The sequence below is a fragment of the Asparagus officinalis genome, chromosome 9, assembly GCF_001876935.1.
Source record: "Asparagus officinalis chromosome 9, Aspof.V1, whole genome shotgun sequence".
In the NCBI taxonomy this organism is placed as follows: Eukaryota; Viridiplantae; Streptophyta; class Magnoliopsida; order Asparagales; family Asparagaceae; genus Asparagus; species Asparagus officinalis.
This window is the reverse complement of record NC_033802.1, coordinates 55,063,334-55,069,695: the sequence shown is the minus strand read 5'-3', so window position 1 is coordinate 55,069,695 and position 6,362 is coordinate 55,063,334.

Genomic DNA, 6,362 nt, shown 5'->3' with positions numbered 1-6,362 from the left:
TAAGCATGCGCCTACTCCCATGAGTACAAGTGTTAAGCTTGATGCGGATGAAAGTGGTGAAGACGTGGAATAAAAACTATACCGAGGTATGATAGGTAGTCTTCTTTATCTCACCGCTAGTAGACCTGACATTATGTTTAGTGTGTGTGCATGTGCACGTTTTCAAGCATCTCCTAAAGCATCTCATTTAATTGCGGTTAAAAGGATCATTAAGTATGTTAATGGAACTTTTAACCTTGGTTTATTTTATCCAAAAAGCACCTCTTTTGATTTATATGGTTTTTGTGATGCCGACTTTGCCGGATGTAAGGTAGATCGCAAGAGTACGAGTGGAACATGCCAATTCTTAGGAAATTCACTTGTTTTTTGGGCTTCCAAGAAACAAAATTGTGTTGCATTGTCCACTACGAAAGCGGAATACATTGCCGCTGGCTTATGTTGTGCTCAAGTTTTATGGATAAAACAAAGCTTAGTTGACTATGATTTGAATTTTCAAAATATTAAAATCTTTTGTGATAACACAAGTGCTATAAATATTTCCAAAAATTCGGTTTTGCATTCTAGAACTAAACATATTGATGTACGCCATCATTTCTTACGCGATCATGTAGAGCGACAAGATGTATCCCTAGTATTTGTTGACACAAAATCTCAACTAGCGGATATATTTACTAAGCCTCTTGGAGAGGATGATTTTTGTCGCATAAGAAATGGTTTGGGCTTATGCACTATGTGAAAGTTCTACATTGCTTGCTTGTTTAGTTGCATTTTGCATTTCTCTTTACCCCATTTCTTTTTTATGGTGACAAACAGGGAGAGAAATCTCCTCATTTGTTGCATATTCTTAGGGGGAGCTCATAGATAGGGGGTGCACCTATCTATAAGCTATCTTTATTTTATTTTATTTTTTTGCTCTTATATAATGGTTGGTTGTCATCATCAAAAAGGGGGAGATTGTTAGCCCTTATTTATTTTTTACATTTTTTTCAAGTTACTTATTTCACGCAAACCCCACCCTTCGTTTTCTTTTCTTTTTTTTTTTTGAAAACAAAATGAGAATATTATATTATTATTAAAGAAATATGTATATGGAGATTTTCTTAAACCTATTACTTATCAATTTTTTTTTTAAGAAAACAAACAGATTTTTTATAGATAATGAGTCATGAGAACCAATCACCCTTCCTCCCTTCGGAGCATAGAAAATTTCTAAAATGCGTTTTAGCACGTTGACCATTTGCGACCCTAGAGGCGGGGGGGGGAGGTGATTAGCGCGCTCAATGACGGCTTATAATCTATGCAATAAAAATAAGACAAGCAAACCACAGATTCTCAATGCAAACAAAAAAAACGAGGAGATAGAATTAGGAATCGTTATCCTGCTGACGGTGATTATGTTAACAGACCGGTTTCGGTCCGGCAGGACCTACGTCCCTCGCTCTTCCACTCCTCGGAGGAGTAAATCCATAACAACCCGCCGTTTGCGTAAGCCCGCGAACTCCCGTCTCATACACACGCCGATTCCAAACCCCCACGCATTCACACTTCCTCACAGTTGATCTACACACGACTCGCATCTCCTCACAGTTGATCTACCAAGAATCACACTCACAAATAGTAGAAATGGTTGTAAGACTCTTTCTTTACAACGTCCCTTATGGCAAAGCAAGAAAGAGCACACTTGAAGCTGGGAAGTGAACACACAAAAACTCAGTGAAAACATGTTTTGAAAAATTATAAGCTCTGAGAAAAATCAGCGTCAACCTCCGGCTTCTTTGCACAAGCCCTGGGTACGGAGACGAATCAAGAGAATGCAGTTTAAATAGGAGAAAACAGCTGGTTTAAAACCATACCTAAATCCCCCAAATCAGAACAAAAACGTCGCGGCAGATCTGTACTGAGCGGCCGCCCGAATAAGCACAAAATTACCGTTTGAAATAATTACGGCGGTCCGACGGCGCGGAAATTCCGGCGACCGTTGGAATATGTTCGGCATTTTACGACCTTACAGAAAAAATATTGGTGGTCTACGCTAACCAATCAGGAACATAAGAAAAACAAGCAGGCACTTTGTCCGGCTCGACCGGTTGCGCGTCGACCGATAGGAAGCTCTCGGTTCGACCGTGGCGGCTCGACGACGAACTCTCTGCTGCCCAGAGAGGAATGAACATAACGTTGCGGTCGACCGGTGCGGGCCTCGACCGTATTCTGATACATTCCAAAATACTGCTTTGACTCAATAAAATATCTTGAAAATACCTTTATTTGACCTCTGAAAAATTATGAAAACTTCCTCCTGCTAAAATGTTTTTAATGCCCTAAAAACAAATTGTGGAAAATGCGCAGATTTATGTAGATAGCTCCTACGATACTTTTGAACAATAGTATTTGCTTTGAAAAACGCTTAAAAAACATTAAGCTATGAAATGTGGAACCCCGACCCCCTGGGTGTTGACTATCCCAAATAGCTTCAAGTGTCAAGTCAATAACTCTTATGCCTACCATTCTATCACTATGAGATGAAAAATAACAAGATAGCTAATATCTTATATCAGTAATGACAATGCTTGAACTCCTCTGATATTAGCCTCGAATTTCGATGAAGCTTCTTATATGAACTTCTGTTGTTTAAAATATGAAAACATATATATCAAATATTTTTTTTCTTAGGCCATTTTCTAAGGCCTAAAAAAACATATAAAAAAAATCATATAGGCTGGCCCAAAAATCAGGCCCAAAAGAAAAAAAAATAAAAATAAAAACCAAAGGAAACCGTGTTTGGGCCAGCTGGCCCAAACAGCATGGCTTTGGGCATCGATGCCAGCATCGATGCCTAGAACCGACTGCTTTTAAAACTGCAGCCTAAGCCCCCTTCTTCTCTTTTCTTTCAACTCATCTCCCCAAACCCGAATTTCTCCTCCCCTCTCAAACCCTAATTCACCCACATAGATCAAGAAATTTTGGAGGGTTGTTTCTGCAATCTTTAGGGCTTCATCCTCATCTCCCAAAGGTATGATTTCTAAAATTGATCTTGTAATTTTTTTTATGAATTCATGGATGAATTGGTGATTGAATCTTGGGTAGTTGTGAATGATTATCATATTTTGTGAGATTCATGATCAACTTAACAAATTTAGGGTCTAAATTGGGAATTTTTAGTTCAAAATCCGAAAATTGGAGGAGGGTTATTCAAAATCCGAAAAATTGGGGGGGGGGGGGGGGGGTTATGCAAAATCCAAAAATTTTCTTTGGGGTTTGTACTTATAATTCAATTGAGGATATCTTGTTTGAAAATCTGAAAAAAAAACTTTGGGGTGTTTTGTGCAAAACCGAAAAAAACATGGGGGGTTATGCAAAATCCAAAAATTCTTAGGGTTTTTGTGCAAAAACACATAATTTTGAACATTCAATTAGGTACGTGATTTCAAATTGAAAAAAAAATTGGGTGTTTTATGCAAATCCGAAAAAATTAGGGGGGTTTGCAAAAATAAATTTGAATTTAGGGTGTTTTGTGCAAATATGAGTAATTAGTCAAATAAAAGTCTAATTGGATACTTCTCACATTCGGAAATTTGTACTGGATATTTTATTCAACAATTGTAAGGTTTAGCTTATAATTGTCATTTCAACATGTATGTTTCACCGATCAAGTTATCAAAATTTTAACATTTTTGTTCTCAAATAATAATTTTGAGGGAATTTATTATCAAAAAAATTCTGATAACTTGAAATTAACTCATGTGGAACAATTTGTAGGTAAATAAAAAAAAATAAATAAATAAACAATTTTGGAATTTTATTATTAAATTTTTTTCTTTTTCTTTTCTTTTCTCTGTAGATGCCCCCCAGAAAGAAATCTCGAGCAAGTTCATCATCTTCTGATCCATCTGAAACCGACATAGATAGGCTCACTATTTTAGCCAGAATTGTCAGTCTTAACATTCATTTTGAGAGGGGATTTCAGATGAGTGCACTGCATACATATCATTCCACAGTCACCATGTTAACTGTAGTAGGTCTTAGGAGCATGATGACTAAACCCTTAGAAAAAGCAAACATTTCATTAGTGCATGAGTTCTATTCTGGATGGGAGATTGATCCAAATAGAGAATTTTTAGCTTTTTCTATCATGAGGGGTGTTAGAGTTCTTTTCGATCTTTCCACTATCCGTGCTACCCTTGACCTTGCAGAACCACCCACTGATGTACCAGATTACTTCCATTTAGCCTCTACTTTACAGCCTGGTACACCAGAATACAACAACATGTCTGCAACCTTGTGTGGGAGGATCTTTACATCTAGTTTCGGTTCAGGAAATCTCAAACCAGAATATAGATTACTTAATCTTTTCCTGAACTTTGATTTGAAACCCACCACTGCATACTCCGTCATTACCCCACACGATATTCTCCTTCTCTTTTGGATAGCCACTGGTCAGCGATTTGATATAGCGAGGATTATATTTATATGGATGCGCTCATCAGTGGAGAATGTGTTAGATTGGGTCAGGACACAGTCTGCATCACGTACTCAGCTCATTTACCCCTATTTCATCACTAGACTCTGCCATAGATTTCATGTTCCAGTATTCGCAGAGGATAGGTTAGAAGCAGGGAAGGGGTTACTAAATGATCAGACTGTGAGGAGGAGCATTTCAGGACGAGATCAGTCCGGTCCTTCAGGTAGAGAGCCTCCTCAGCACCAGCCAGCTACACATGACCCCACTCGAGAGGAGATGGATACGATGCGGAGTCGCATGGACAGAATGCAGATACAGATACACAGGATGCAGCGGCATATACACGAGATGCATGGTCAGATCAGCTACTCTACCGATACCCTGGCATATTTGGCGAGAGGATGGCAGAGAGAACATGGAGATACAGATGGACCTCCACCTGAGCTTCATAGTTATATCACACCATTTCAGCCAGATGATTTCCCAGGAGAGGATGAGGCGGGACCGAGTTCAGCAGCTACCGCTGATGATGTGGATGACGATATATCAGGAGATGAGCAGTGAGGGATGTTCTTTCTACTTTACCCAGTCTTTGATTTTTTTTGGCATGTACTTATTAAACTGTGATATTTTGGATATTATGTGCATTGAGGACATTGCAAAGTCTGGGTATGGGGGTGTAAGCTAGTTAAGCTTTTGTTTTGCTAGTTAGTATTTTGTTTTAGTATTTTTTTTTCTCTCTCTCTCTCTCTCAGCATTTATCTTTTGTTAGTAAAAAAAAAAAAAAAAAGATTCACTTGCCAAATTAATAGAGTTAAGTAATAATTGATCAAATTGATAGATTTTAAATTTTCTAATTCTTAGTTAGTGACATATTCAAGTTCACCTTTTATGATAACTCCAAATAAAATTCTTAAGAAATGATTTTTCAACTAGTATACTTTACTTAAGTCTTACCTTAGATTTTTAATTAAAAATAATGAAATTTTTGCATGCTTAACTTAGAGTTGAAAATATTTTTTCAAGTTATCTTGATTTACACAATTTTTTTTAAGACTATATATACTTACACATATATATATTAAAAAAAAACTAACCTTATAAAAGAAGAGTGCGAAAAATGGACACCAAAAAAAAAAAACTCTTAAATTCAAGGTGATTCTATCTTATAAAGCCTAAGTTGACTGAGCAATTAAGCCCAAGGAGTATCTCTATACTTAATGACCTAAGCCCAATTGGGTTGGGATTCATTGGCCCAAAACTCGTTAAATGGTCACTTAGAAAGCCCGTTAAAATAGAAAACAATCACCAAGAATTAGAGAGTGAAAAAAAATATATATACATATATATAACACTAACAATTGTTTTTATATATTGTTGTTTTGTATATATGGTCTTGAAAAATAATTTTTGATCAAGAAACTTGAAATTTATTTAAAACAAAGAGTTTATATCAAGCAAAATCTTTTATTTACTGACTTTTTTTTAACTTGGCAAGTTGACCGAATTTTGTGGGTATATTCACTGCAAACCCTCACGAGACTACAACTCGTCCACTAGGGTAACCTAGGGGTTTAAAGGCTTGCTGTATGCGCTAAATACAACCGCGATTCCTACGAAAGTGAGTTAGGATTTTCTTTGCTAGAGGACTAGCAAAAGTTTAGGTGTGGGGGTATTTGATAATCACATTTTATTACAATTTTATACCCTCATTATCTATTTTACATGAATAAATATACCATTAATAATTGTTGTTAGATTAGTTTGCACATAATTGAATGAAAATATAAATAAATATTATTAAATGTAAAAAACCCTTCAAAATCTCTCTTCTCTATTTTTGTAGCATTTTAGAAGCACATTGAAGCAAAAAGCCAATAGAACCGGACTGCTGGACTTGGTT